The sequence below is a fragment of the Colias philodice genome, chromosome 9 (assembly GCF_061535455.1).
Source record: "Colias philodice isolate Cphi_HAF_F1 chromosome 9, ilColPhil1 Martin Lab GWU primary, whole genome shotgun sequence".
NCBI lineage: Eukaryota > Metazoa > Arthropoda > Insecta > Lepidoptera > Pieridae > Colias > Colias philodice.
Genome location: NC_143094.1, coordinates 4699339 through 4715492, shown reverse-complemented (window position 1 = coordinate 4715492; position 16154 = coordinate 4699339). Strand labels below are relative to the sequence as shown.

Sequence of the window (16154 nt, the reverse complement as noted above, 5' to 3'; positions counted from 1 at the left end):
AATATAACTAGTATCTTAATTTGGTATTTTTATTTTACGTAGTTGTTTTTCTCGTGTAGTGGACAGAATGAACTAAATTTTCGAATTTAATATTTCCTAAATCCCGATACGATAGTATGTATTGTATTCATGATAATAGCCGTATTAAATACTTTGAATTAGTTGAGTGACTAGCACTCTTCCTGCGGTTTCGATCGCGTAAATAACAAAAAACTTTTGTCAAATAAAAGATAAACCCTAAAAGACAAACAGTTGTTATCGCATTTTTTAAAATTATATTTAATGCTTATATATGCGTTATAAAAAGAGTATATTTATTTGGCTTGCCGAACTAATTTCAGGAACTACAGGTTAAAATTTAATTAACATTTTGTTATCGAACATATTTTATCCGGAAGGTCCAGCTATAGGGCAAATAACATCACGCAACAACCAATAAGAGCGAAGCTGCATTGAAATGCAAAAAAAATTGCAAAAACTGGAAAAACCATTCCTTTTGAGAGCAGAAATTATCTATCATGAGTATAAAAAAAAAACATATAATTCGACCATCTTTATTTAAAAGTGTAGTTTTTTTTTTAATAATCCAATGAGAGTGGAAGTATTACGTAAACGAGTCGCGATGGGATTACTAGTTAAGCTTCGGTTTATGCTATTAAGGGATTACTTGAGATACAGCCAATCCTTAAGCTAATTAACGTTTCCGCTTCATTGCGAGGCTCATGCTTTGATAAATAGTTACAAGGTTCTTTTAGGATGGTATCTAGTATTTTTTAGACAGCAGTTTGACGTGGTTACCTACAGAAGCCCGGTGGATTTTGATGTTTACGCGATGATTTAAGTCATTTTAAATACATAGATAGATTTAATCGGAATTATAAAATACAAGATTTCCGCCCGCGGCTTAGCTCGCGTTTCCAAAAGAAAACCCGAATAGTTCCCGTTCCCGTGGGATATCCGGGATGAAACCTATCCTATATGTTAATCCAAGTTAGATATGTGTACTAAATTTCATTGTAATCGGTTCGGTAGAATTTGCGTGAAAGAGTAACAAACACTCACACACACACACACATCCTCACAAACTATCGCATTTATAATACTAGTAGGATGAAATCTACTTTCGGAATTGTAGCATAATTTTGGATTTCTTGTTTAGAAATCATTGATATTATGAGTAAATTATTATTAAATATTACGACACTAATAAATGCAAAATATTTTTTTTGGTGACACAAAAGTTATTCATACTTTAAAAAAATAATTACCTATGTAGTTTATTAAAAAAATACTATTTATGGCTATTAGATGAATGAAATATTTCAATACAATACTACTTTATACCCCTAAAAAGTAGTTAGTTTAATATAACGTTAGTGTTTAGACTAGACCATATTGCGACAGCCCTATAACTGCGTTATTACTCCACTAACTCGAAAAGTACCGACATACTTATATACCTAAGGATAACTGGTAAATTACTGTAATAATTTATTTATTTTATATTACACCACACCACACAAAAAAAAGGTAAAAGTGGGTCAATTTCTGGAGTCGGTAACATACAAACATACAGCTGAAGCTAATATATGCGTGTTATTTATTTATTTATAAATAACATGCATGCAGTGTTAATGAGTTTACCACAATTATTAAAGAGCACACGTTTCAAATGCACATGTGGCTTAAATATAAATTAACATTCTTATCAAGTCCACAGCTAGGTATCCGTGAATACTCAATCTTAGTAACACTTTTTTGCTCGTCCCGTCCGTGCCATAAATATTCATAAAACTTGGGTTTTTCCCTTTGATCGTGCCATTTCTATTCGTGTCTTTTTTATGTGTTCTGGGGACTGGGAGATCTTTTGTTGTAGGCTGGCTTCATGAATGCTAAGTTCTTGGGTTTTTGTATACGGATTTGGAAAATAGGAGTTTATTCATATTTCATGTGTGCGTTAATTGTATTAGATGTTTAGAGGTACCTAATTATGTTTTTTACTTGATATGTCCGTTTGATGTATTTCCAATTTTTTTATTGTCTTGGCTTGAATTCAACTAAAAAAAAATGTCTTTTAGTATTCTTTCGATTTTTCATAATTTCGGTATTACAGGTGCCCGGGTCGTGACTCGTGACAGTAGATAAAACAAGGAATAAAGATTAATGGAAAAATTGTACCGCTGCCCTTTCCGTGAATTAACCTGATGTGTCAACACTTTGGGGAGTTGTTTGAAGGAAATTCTCGTGACACTTTTAATCTAAAAGTTCTCTGAAAGTCTTTCATTGATTGTAGGTAATTACCTATCACTATAAAATAATTATTTTATTGAGCATATTTTGGAGATTAATATTTATATTGCTTACGTATATGTAAAGCTTCTAACTACAACATAATACCTAGATGATGGCTTAGGTAATCTAGATTCTAGATAATAGGGTTTTAGATTCCACTTTTAATAAGGAAGTAGGTTGAGAAGTAATTGTTGCTCTTATGTATGTGCAACAACGCAAACTATGCGACGTTAACGCATTTTAATGACATTTTTTTCTGTTACACAAAAGTAGAGTATACAAGCTACTAGTATTTGATCGTTTCTTCTATTGAAATAGAGAAGATTCTATTCTCTACTATAAAGATAGTTCCATAAACAAAGTAACACTTGCTAGTTGCAAGTCATTATTGGTTATTGAATCAATCGGAAGCTGCCACCGCGCATTCCTCGTTGCTCTAAAGGTAAACGCACACTTATCCGAGAAGTCATCATTTCGTTCGCTATGTAAGCTATGTTCCTAATGTTGCGAATTGTTGTAAGCGGTGATTATCACCATCAAGTGTCTCGTCTGCTTCATTGTACGTTCGCAGTGTTCTTAATGGTGCAAAATGTTATGAGTAACCGCTATCACCATCAAGTGCCTTGCCTGCTCTATTACAAAAAAGAAAGAGTCGAATAAAAAGTTTTATTATACGTAGAAATCTCATTTCTCTGACATAAGCAACTAATCTATCCTCCGTTTCCTCGACGCTTTGACACCGCGCGGGCTTGTGATTTCATGTAAAGAATTCTTAAATTCGTTTCGTTGGGCCGGCGCGGCGGCGCGGCGCGTACAGCTCGGATGAATGTGCGTTCACCCTTACAAGTTACAGTCTGTGAGGAAAATCGACCTTATGTGTTTTAATTGGTTTGTTATTGGACCACCTACTGGTATGATAATGTGTATATTAGATTAGATATTTGGAATTGTCATATGAGTTTAGTTTTTTAATTAGATATTTTATTGAATTGTAATTAAACGAAAACAATAATTCAACTTATCTATTTATGTCCTTTAAGAAAAATTATCAATGTTATTATCTAACAAATTAAGTAAGCTACTAATCAGTAGATACTTGACATTAAAGAGATCTGCAGTAGAATTTAACATAGGAAAAATTAACCATTAAATTAATCCAATAAATTAATTATCCTGACGTAATATTAAAAGAAAAAAAAAACAAATTGATAAATCTCATTGATCTTTTTATTTAAAACAGAATAAATAAAATACGTCATCCTCTCTATTCGCGCGTAAAAAATTTAAAAGTCATTTTATAGACAGACCAAAGATAGACTAATTTCACAGATACCAAATGCGAGAGCGCGCCAACTGAAACGTCAAACCATAACGCAATACCACAGATAATCCTCAATTTTTCACAATAGACAAAAAAAAAACATCCGTGAAACAAAGCTGCGACTATAATAAAACAAAAAACAAAAAATGGTCAACAAAAGACAAAAGAATTTCCAAACAATGGCCGTCGGTAGCTAGCAGTTACTTCACACAATGACTGAGCAGTGAGCAACAATGCGAGAGCTGCTGAATTGTTACGTCATTGTTTTTTATGCTATTAATTTACGGATCTCAATTTGTGCACGGTGCTCTATGGTTTTTAAATACACGTGAATTTGTATGGATTATATTTTGGTTGATGATTGGAAAACTTTTATAATGGTTAATATTATTTTTTCTCGATATGAATGACATATAATATGCCTCTTTTGGGTATCATATTACAACATTGTACTCAGGCAAAAATACACCTATTTATATCAAAATGCAGCAGAGTGAAAGATCAGCCAACAATTAATAAACTATGAACTATCAAATTCTTACAGATTTGATGATTTCCCGCCATACAATTAGGATATTATAAATCGTTCGCCTGCCTAAAATCACGTCAATTTGTCTTTCTGTTTTGTCGTAAAATACGGAGTAAAATATAGAAGATAAGAAACATGTTAATGAAACGTAAGAAACAGGCCATAAAAATTATATTCGAGACTGTGTTTATTGAATCTCTAAAAAGGCAATTTAAATTGTACTACATAATATTTATTTAAGTAAGTTTAGCTTTAAGTAACTTGCGTACCTATTTAATTTGTTGTTGCTATCAAATCTGGAATAAAAAAAAATTTGTGCGTATACTAGTGTAAACACGTAAGAAGTGAAACTTCTTTATGACCTTATTTTTCAAAAAATAATTAACTATATGCAACTTTACAGAATCACGCGTGGTAGGGATAAGAAAAAGATGGCGCGTAACGGAAAAATGTCACGCGTAACGAAAAAAATGTTACACTAAATTTTTTCCAACCCCGATAAAGAAGTTTCACTTCAAAAATATTTGAAGGCATAATTTTGTAAATTTTACAACATATCGCCTCCAGCTCCTAGACTATACAAATCATAACATGGGGGGCGAAACTAATTATACATGTATCTGCATAAATTAATGAATATATTATGCAGATACATGTATAATTAGTTTTTTAACCTAGATATTAGGAAATATTTATACACTTATTAAGTATGATGAAGTATCTAATTACACCCAACCAACAAATCGTTGCTCTATAGAAGGGATAAGAACGTTTCAGAGGTGCTAACTGGTAGTTCTATAAGGGTGATAAGAACGTTGTATAAACCCCAAAGTGGCGCATTTATAAAGCCATTTGATGGTATTGTGTTGCTGTAGCAGCAACTCAGATGCCAATTGGACCTATAGAAGAGTACACTTATAGAATCGCGATGCTGTTATAGAGCGAAGTAGTGATATAAAAGGAACCGCGATGCTGTTACAGCGCGAAGTTGTGTTTTAAGAGTAACCGCAAATCTTTTGTAGCACGAAGTTGCGATGTACAAGTCACTGCGACGCTATAATTATAATACAAAATGGTAAATCGTGTACCAATTGATAATACGAGTAAATGTCTATAGGAACCATCATCGTGGTGTCGAGTATTAATTTTTGTTACACTGTTAATTATGTTAGATACATTAACTGACTTGTGAATGAAATTTTACTGATAGATTATATGCATAATTACGCTGTTTTTTTCATGCCCCCTTCGAATTATTGAGTTTTAAGTAATTAAAAAACTAATTTTACACCAAATTGCTGTATAGGATGCCAAATAGCAACTCCGTGGCTATTATACGTCCGCAAACGAACGTAGTTTTGACAACTGTCATGCCATATACTGGATTAAATTAGTAGGGTTCCCTGATGTAAATAGAAAACCCATAACATGTTTTATTTTGTATTTTCTAGTGTAAATTCCGATTTTTAGATTCCGATCCCGAAGTGTCAAGCAAAACACTAGTGTCTGAATGGTCTGCTTCTGAATTATCACAAACCACATGATGGCTGTTAACTTGGTTTTGTTCATAGGATGTAACAGATTGTACGGAATCATTGTCCGTATTCGAAGCCTCACCTTGAATTTGTCTGGTGTCAATCGTTACTGAAGCTGCGATTTTTTTAAATTCATTCAATCCATGATTATTAAATAGAACCCTTCAATTATTTACGAGACGGTGCTGACAATATGGCAGGTTTTTGTTGTTTTAAAGTGAAAGAAACTCTCTTATAGGCCGTATATCTCTCGTAAGTGTCGCATTTTACTACATTAATACGCCGTTTTTGTTACATAACAGAGTTATTAACTCTTTTATACAGTAAATCAGTCCTATAACTCTGACCACTCAGCTATTAAACCACTGCGTTATAATGGGCAGAAAAACACTTAGGTATATAATTCAATTAGGTTACAAAGAAGTGATATAAAACTCGGATATATCACCTAATTGCTCTATTATGGAGTTTCAGCAACCATGAAGATTCACAGTGCTATAATAGTAATAGGGAAAACCATTACAACACTAAATTGTCCTATTGTAGATTTTTTTACGCCTCTATAGGCATGGGACTATAAAGGTTACCCTAGAATCGTTTATTGCACTAATTTGCTGTAAAAAAGAGACCACCAGCGCTGTTATGTGATAATATCGTCCTGTTATTGCTGTACCAAAATCTGGATAAGAGCTGCTCTATAAACGCCGTATAAAATAGTGATATAAACGTTTACATCACCTTGTTATGGGACAAATTTGCTGTGTATGATTATAGAGCAAAATCATCTCATTAAACGCTATTATACAACAAGCTTGTCACCGCGACACTGTTATACGTCATTTAAAAAGCTTTTTAGTGATGTAAGTTATTGTTATAGGACATCTTTGCTGGTTGGGCATTTTTTATTGCTAATTGCTAAGTTATATAAAAATTAATGTAGATATATACAGTTAAAGATAATAATTATTAATATTTGAAAAAGGAGTCTCTATGTAACGCAGATATTTTGTAGATTTTTATTTTTTAATTTTTACCATATTAATATGTATATTTGTAAAGATTAAAAAATGGTAATTAATGAAATGAATATTGTATTACATTACATCTCAAATATAAGTATTTTATTCGTAAAATCAAATAGAATAAAGCAAGTCATGCTTGTATAACCAAAACAATTTTTGTCAGACAGAAATTGTATAGCTATAGACTTCAGCCATTTATACTGTATACACCCCAACTACATTCTCCCATAAATTATATTGCTCTGTACAATTTATTAGATATAAAATAATTTTATAAGATAGATTATAATTAAATAGTTGCATAACTGTGCGCCAGGTGAGCGTATCTGCTGATAACGTTATCAGCTTCCGCACAGCTGCCAGATTTATGGCGGCAAATTTGCAGACGACGATTGTGTTTTTTATTCATAAGTCTTTATTGTTAATTTTTTAAACCATTTTTTTATGTGGGGAAAACTTGCAAAGATACCCACGGCCCCCGGGGAAGGAGCCGTGGCCCGTGGGTTATGTCGGACTCTTACCGACTAAAACCCCACTGTATTTCCGTCGAGCCAATTAATGCGGGTTGCGAATTCTTCCGTTTGAGATCTGCTTTATCTCACTATACTAGGATATGGTTACCGCAATTTGATGGTACCAGTTTGATGGTAAGCATCACCGTCCATCGACAGTTTTAAAGCATTCGGTCCTACGTAATCCTACGTCTCTTAGCAAATGGATTGCCAGCAATATAAGATATGAATAAATGAATGAATGAAAAATTCTTTATTGCACACAAAATTACAAGATTACAAAATAAGAGTGGTACAATTTATAATATATACACAGGGCGGTCTTATCGCTGTAAGCGATTACTTTTTGGTACAAAAATTAATTTTATCAAAATGGGTGCAGCCGTTTTTGTTTGACTCTTTACCGTACTTTAACTATTGCAGTAATGAAATTATTTACAAGTGGCAAGTGGCAACCCTAAAGCGGAATGCCTAACTCTAACCTTCAAGCGAGCAAATTAAAAACAAAATGAATTTCGCCTCGCCTTCAAGGCTTGTTTACTCAATTATCACACAGCAAATAGCACTAATGATAAGGTTTTACGCTTAATAACGAAAATGTTCGCAAACAAAAAGGTTAATTACAAGGCAAAAGCATTTTAAACGGAATTAAATGGAGAGTTAGACTGTTTGTTGCGTTTTTACGTTGAACGGATGTACCAGTAGATGATGGATAAATTGTGCATTGTACTTCTAAAAATGGTTATAAATTATTATCCATCGTAATAAGTTTTCAATCGATGATAAAACTACGCGGGTTTTCCTTTGAAAACGCGGGCGAAGCCGCGGACGGAAATCTAGTTATGAAATATGAATAGAAGTCAGAATGTGTTTCTAAAATTTGCCCGCCCTTTTTTATAAATTTTCACTATTGGTAGGTAAATCCTTAATTTTAAAAGTTTACTTTTTAACTGTTTAGAAATTAATTTACGCTTCATGATTACGGAATGTATGATCATTGTATAACGTTATTAGAATTTTCAAAATATTGCTTTGTAATATATGCAACTATCTACACTAATATTATAAAGAGGAAAACTTTGTTTGTTTGTTTGATTGTAATGAATAGGCTCATAAACTACTGGACCGATTTTAAAAATTCTTTCACCATTCGAAAGCTACATTATCCACGAGTAACATAGGCTAGGTTTTATCCCGGAAATCCCACGGGAACGGGAACTATGCGGGGTTTTCTTTGAAAACGCGGGCGAAGCCGCAGGCGGAAAGCTAGTATAAAATATAATAATAGAAGCAACTCTGCCTGACTGCAGCAATTAGTCGACACGGACATGACAGAGGCAACAATTAGAGCCAGTACCTACCTACATATGTAATCTGTTTTTATTTATTTACACCGATGAAATTTGAATAACGTATAACTAGACTAATCAATCAAATTTTAGACTTAAATAACATATACGTATATATGATGTTCACAACATACCAACCCAAATCCGTAGATTTATTTTAAAAGCAACACACGCGTCGATGTAAATAAAATAATGTGACAAATAATTAATAGTAGATTATATCTTATCGTTTTATAAATAGGATTCAGTTCAAAATGATGTCATATATTTTATGGACAATAAAACGCAGAAATAGTTGAAATCTTAGGTTGTAAATGTAAAGCGAAAATAACTAAAATTGAAGTATCCGTTAGCACTGATTACTATATTTTTATATTTAAATTATCAATAGAAAAACATCGATTTATACCTCACAGGTTTCTATAAAAGTACATAGCTTTTTTTACACACATACAAACATTTTAATAAACTTAATATCTTATATCGCTTAATATCAATTTAGAAGATAAGAATCGGAGATAATAATAAACTTTTCAAATAAATATTGAGGGCCTAACTATATTATATTTTCTATTGACATTATTATTTAGATTAATCATTAAAAATGCTTTTACTTAGGTTTGTGTAGAAACCATTTTATTTTTTATTTTTTAAAGGAAAAAAATAAAAATAAATTGATGTGAAGCGCTATTTGAAACCGAGTCTGTCGCTTTAGCGTTTGGATTTTTTTATAAATTGCCTTTGAAGCTATAAATATAAAATTGGTGTTTATATTTAATTATTCAAAAGTGACCCATATATCGGCATCATTAACAATTTATTCCTGTATTGTATTTATCATTACATTTAAAACGCGCAAGTTTGTTTTGATTCTGCTAACGGTTTCTAGTATTTTACGTATAAACGGCTCATCGGATTTGGATATAATTTGGCATAGAGATAGATTGAAGCTTGAATTTGTACACTGACTACTTTTTATCCTACTACCAGACATAAAAAGCAACGGAGAAGCCACTAGATGTAAATCTGCTAATATTTTGAAGCTGAGGAGTTTGTTTGAACGTCTTAATATCAGAAATTATGGGTTCGGCTTGACAAAATGTTTTTGTTTTGGATAGTCCATTTATTAACGAAGGTTTTAAGCATAGAAATCTAAATAACAAGACACATAGAAGTGCTATAATGTCATAATTCGTATGAAAACCGCTGTCGCCAAAATCAACACATTCAAACCGAAAGCTAAACAGTACACACAAGTAAACTATGCCTTTTATTGGACAGCTTGATTTTAGTGAAAACTAACTTAACTATTAAATTAAGCTTTTGAATATGTATCCTAACGCACGAATTTACGGTTTATTTTAGAATAACATCCCTAAGTATATGAGACTTTTTGCTCCAATACGAACAAACGTGATAATAAGAATGGTCGACTGTGTCATTCATTGTTATTTCGATTACTATGGTGACACTCGTAATACTTGTAAATATTCTATAATTTTAAGGAAAAACGGCATTATTTCTAAAAAAAAATATTTTCCGATGAAATATTATTCCTTTATAAGTATAATTACAACTTGTGGAAGAATTTCCGCAATGGGAATTGCTGAAGCCTGAAACACACCATGTATACACTCATACGTCTCCAGAGCAACTGAACAGTGACGAATGCACTGGTGATGTGAAAATCACCTGAGTGGCGACAAGGTCACGCACGCTTACGACTTCTAGTGTCTTGTTATTTAGATTTCTATGGTTTTAAGGTAAATATTATTACGCTACGGCCAATAGGAGCGAAGTAGCAATGAAAAATGTTACAAATTGGAGAAAAATATTCGAGAGCAGACTAGTTGCGTCAATCAACTTGTAGTAGTTTTAATCAAATCTATCTACCTTTTAAATAATAATAAATTGTTTCCATTATTGCTATCATACTAAATAAATATAATTAAATGAAGCAGTTAGATACACAGTGGTTATATTATTTACGACGTTATTATAAGATGTTAGTGGACGGGTGAATTAAAAACAATTCAATCTCCTCATACGTATCTATCATATACATACTGCTCAATTATATTTTAAACATTAACCTGAACATCAAATACAAATTCAAACGGTTTTCGTAATGAAAATCCATCGTTCTCGCTGCTTGCGATCACGGAGTCATTGACTGCGTTCAGATTAGAAATGCGCTTTCTACACAGCGGCGGCAATAGCTTGGAGCGCGCGACGTTGCCGCACTTACGGTTTGTATTTGGAAAATTTCGTGCGTCAAATAAAATTGTTTTTGCAATAGCGTACATTATGGTTACATTGTTAATATAATATACGCTTGCTTCAATATTGCGAATTGCTTGTTTAAATACTGACGTGGGAGTATTCCTTTTCTATAATATTGATAATACATAATATTATTGCAAACATTAATAGTTTCATATTAGTTACATAATATATTGATTAGGTAATCAGCTCTCTATTCACATAGGTACCTATGTACTTGTTTCTAAGTTGTATATGCACGTATATTATGCATAATGTACGCATGTTCTTGTCTAAAACTCGGTATCTCTCTATCAGTCTGCTTGCCTATTCACGATTTCTTAAAAAACCACTCAACCAATTTTCATGTGGTTTTCAACAATAGATTTATCTATCACTTTAGTGAACCTTAGAGAAGCTGAATTATATATACATTTTTTTTATTTGGATTTTGGATCCATGCATATACATACCCGCATGGAAGAACATCGACGAAACATCACGGCGTACAGAGCGGCAAAAATTAAACCGATTCGAAGCTATAATCGAAGTCCTCGCCTTATTAGTTACTTATGCCTTTTAGACAATAAAATATAATATGGTGGATTTGTTCCTTCTTCACTATTCTAATGAACACTTCAATGTGACTTCAATATCATACAACAAAATCTTAGGACTAGCTTGATAAAGGGCAACGCGTCAGAATGTAAAAATTTGGTCACGTATAAAATGGTACAACTGGAAAGGTCTTTAGACAGATACTGTATAAATCCTTATCTAATTTAAATACGATAGTATCCTTAGGCATGTAATTAACTGTTTAAAAACTACACACAAATGAATATATTAAGAGTTATCGCAAAAGAAACAAATGCGAGACAAATTCGCGCGGACTTACAATGAAAGGACATCATGTAGAGACTGGGCGGATAGCTAGTTAAAATGTCTATAGGTATAAGTTCTTACTATCATAAGTTATTAAGTATGTATATCATTCATTTATCATGTTCATATAATAATAATAATATATAATAATAATAAATTCTTTATTTCAGAACAATTTAGTCCCATAATTTACATGTATACAATTTTAATAATTTTAATACAGAAAAACCAATGAAAAAAAAAAACATAAAGCCATTACTTAATTATCTCATAATAATTGAGATCCAAGTTTTATACAAACTACTAGTTATATTTCTGTCAGCCAGACTGCGTACAATTTTATTTCTACACTTGTCAACTCTGGACATAAATGTAGCAATCCTGTGTCTCTGGATGGCATTCAAGGAGTTTACTCTAAAGTTGGTATACATCTCCGAAGCGCTGCAAAATTTGTCGAGCCCCATCAAATATCGGAAGATGTTATTGTGCTCTACTCGAATGCCATCGTATGCTTTTTTGGTGTAATTAGTCCAAAGTTGACAAGTATAGAGGGACTGACAGAAAGTCTTAAATAAATGAACTTTAACGGAATTGGATGCCCTACGAAATTTCCGGATGATCATATTGCCGACGACACAGAGGGCACGTCGTTGTCATATATCTATACTAATTATTATCTATATCAAAGACCAAAGTCCATTTATATAGGAAGGCTATCCTAATAACTTTTGATATCATAAATAGGTACTTTGTCTCTTTTCTCTTCTTCACACCTCAACCACTGAACCGATATAGATGAGATTGAGTACACAGACATTTTGAAACCTTAGAAAGGACATAGGATAGGTTTTATCTCGGAAATTATTTGGTAACGGGAACTATGCAGGTTTTTCTTTGACTACGCGGGCAATTCTTGTTCAGCAGTTTAGGCTCATACAGATAGACAGCTTATATTAGCTACACTTAAAAACCTAAACCTTTTAACTCGACTGTACAACTGTACAGTCGGAAGGATCAGGTTTTCTCAAATTCAATGAAAGATAAAAATATCAATATAATCAAGGACGAATTGGTGCAGCTCGCACCGAGGCAAACACCATACCCGCACAGAAGATTGGTGTCAAAAATAGCATGCGTATACTGTGTTTCCTCTTCCTTACCCCTTCCAGTAACCAGTTCGTTCCTTTTTCCCGTTGTCAATCCTTTCTTGATTATTTTTCTGATTTTAAGGTATAGGCTTACAATCAGGCTACGTATTTGCAAGTGTTGCTCGCTGGATGCTCTCATCTAATATGTTGGAAAAAGATAATATGGCTAAACCATATAATTATTAGAGTCCTTGTTTTCAATAAGTGTAAGTACATAAGTAGAATAAGCTTATGTACTTCCTAAACCTATTTAATCTACGAGTACATAACGAAAGCCTGCGTCTGTTTCTGTGTATATTTTTGTTTCTCTTTTACGCAAAACCTACTTTACCAATTTCCATGAAAATTGGGAGATTGATTTTAGCTTGGAACATAAAATAGGTTATCTAAATTAGGCTAATTCTCTTTTTCGCTAAGAAAAGTTGAATCATGTCATCTCAATTTGACGACTTATTGTGTGTGCGTGTGTGCCGTTTTTGAAAATCGAATGTTGTAATAGTAACCAATCTACTAGACCTTTTTAGTTATAATATCATTGTATCTTTTCGTATATTATCTAGTAAATCTATTTGACCGAATTTTGATTTAAGTATAGATTATAGATTGGAATAACGGTAGACTTTTTCTCTATGCAAAAATATAGTTAGTTTCCTATATGTGAATAATTAATATGAAATTCTGAATGTAGAAAATATATTCGGATAAAAATTAATATTGACGTGACAACGTCTTATAATTCGATAGAGCCGGCTGCACGCACGAAAAAACATGACTCATGCGGCGTTACCTCGCTCTGAGGCGTTCCATGTAAGGCTTGAAGTGCAAGCGAGAGCGCGGAACGAGCTACAAAGAAGCACAATCGGACGTTGTCACGTTCAACTATCGTCAGTAAACCGACTTTACAGACAACTAATTTTTTTATATCCAGTTAGATAGATCTGAATTAGGCAATACTAGTAAATAATTTGGAAAATCCAAAAGTGCACGCCTCATTAATAATTTATAATATTTTAATAAATATTTATTAATTATTATTTTTGTTTATTTAATAACAATTAAACCACATCGAATCAGACCCTGAAAAATGAAAGGGTTCTATTCCTGAGCATACTCAAGCGTAAGAGAAAAAAAATACTCGATTAGTAAAGTATTTCGGTCGCTATCGTGTTAACAAGAAAAAGGATCCGCACATACAGACACACGGACGTCCAAGACAGAACTTTTTTAAACTGTTTTTTAACTAGTTTAAATAACAAAAATGACATCAAAAATATCATGAACGTTAAAAATAGTGTTTTTTATTAATATGTGTGTGTATGTATTATCTTACAAGTGCAATGTATGATACATAAAGACATTTTAAGTTTGAAAAATCAGATGTTTTGCGCGAAGTGACAGTAGTACCCACCTCAACGCTTCGCTTATGAGGCGTGCAATAGAATGGATCACGGTTACGTAAATCTAGTAGATCACGGTCGATTTATGCAATAATTAATTTTCAATGCTTACGAGTTTGTGTAAAAAGCAAGTTTTAAATGTTTTTGGGTTAATCGGTATTTTGAGACACTATATTTGAATGCGAAATGAGCACAGAATATTTTAGATGTTAATCTATGATAGATGATATTTGATATTGAATAATTTTTAGAAATTGGAACAGAAAGGGACATGAAGTAAGGGTAATAAAAAAAAATGAATACGTAAGTTCACTTATTGAGTAAGGTTTAGTTTCAATTCCATTTTTCTCCATTCACCAGTAGATAATGCTAATGAACTCTCTGATAGTGTTTTTGACATAAATTTTCATTTGCCATCCTATCTGATAAATACGGTAAACAGGAATATCCAAACAGAAGTTGTAAAACATAGGTACCATAAAATAATGTTAATACTTATCACGACAAATAACTTTACAAGCACTTAAATAACTGGCTATTATAGATATCAGTTTGTCCTCTAAATAACCATCGCCATCAATTACAAATATTTCATTACGTCCAATTTAATTCCGCCGTTCTTCAGTGCTAATATTGAACGACCTATACATAGCCACCTGGACGGTCACATAGACAAACATCTTATAAACACAAAGTAATAAATTATATTTAGATAAAGAACTCGACCGTACCCCAAGGGCTTAGAGTGCATATTAAATTTTTCCCTACGAGTTGGAACTGTGTCGCCCTAACCGCCCGTCAGTATTGTGTTAGTATACAATAAATATTCGGCGCCAGTTGTGCCCGAAGTACACACATATACATAGCAAAGCAACGCTCTCGGCGCGTAAGAGCGGCAACGTCGCGCCACTTCATGACGGATTCCTAGCTGACTTCATTTTATTTTCTTTACCTTGGAAAAGTTCCAACTCATTGAGATAAGCAAACCTCAACCTTATGACATGTGTACATAGGGTTCACAATAAGGGACAATATATAGTTGGAACTTTGTCATAGTAATTTAAAAACCGAGGGTTGCGGGACGCGTGATCTCCGCTCGGTTCCTTTTTTATGCGTCGTCGTTAGAATCGATGTCAGTTGGCAGATTTTTTATTTTACCGTTTTTTGGCCTTGTTTGTCGCGATAACTGACGCGAATTGAGAAAAAAATTACGTAAAGTGTGGCGAATGATAGTGTAAAAAATGAATTAGTTTCCATTTGCATTGCTAATACGGTGTCCTTGGACGTTGTACCGAGTTGTTTTTCAATTAAATAGCTTATTAAAATGACACCAGTCGACATTGACGTTAAATGCATTACCAAATAGCGACCTATATTTCATATGATAATTTTAATGATACATAGATATGGAATTATCTACAACTATAACTTGAAAAACCAGAAATATCCACAGAGAGGCATTTTAAAATGTTGGCATGTCTTGTAGAGCTGATCAACTATGTTACAATGTAACTCAATATACACATTAATGTAAATAACTATATGTTTTTTAATTATAAGGACCTTATCCTTTAGACCTGTCTATGGATACTATGACAATGTCATCCTAACTTGGATTAGAATGCAACTAAAAAGGCTGTAAGCAGATTTAGCCCAAAATACGCAACTAGTTCATAATATTACCAACTCACCGTAGTTTTAGTTTCGATAGACGCTATTTATGTTCATTATAAACCTGACAAAGTCTTCAAAAATAGGAGTTAGGACCATGCAGCTCATATAGATGATATTATCACAATAAGTCTGAACCAATTATGAACTATGTGAACCAATATTAGGAATCCTTTCCCACTAGAAATATGTATAATGATCAAGCTAAAGAGATTGTTCGTTCTACTTGAT

General features: G+C 32.8%; 1 long non-coding RNA gene across 1 annotated transcript in view; it reads right to left on the bottom strand.

The window, feature by feature from the left end:
* LOC149485769 (uncharacterized) overlaps positions 1-10147 on the bottom strand; it is an 85107-nt gene extending 74960 nt beyond the window's left edge. Inside the window, exon 1 of the long non-coding RNA XR_016316068.1 lies at positions 9722-10147. This is a non-coding gene — a long non-coding RNA (uncharacterized LOC149485769). The remainder of the gene's footprint in view (positions 1-9721) is intronic.
* Positions 10148-16154: the final 6007 nt, after the last annotated feature.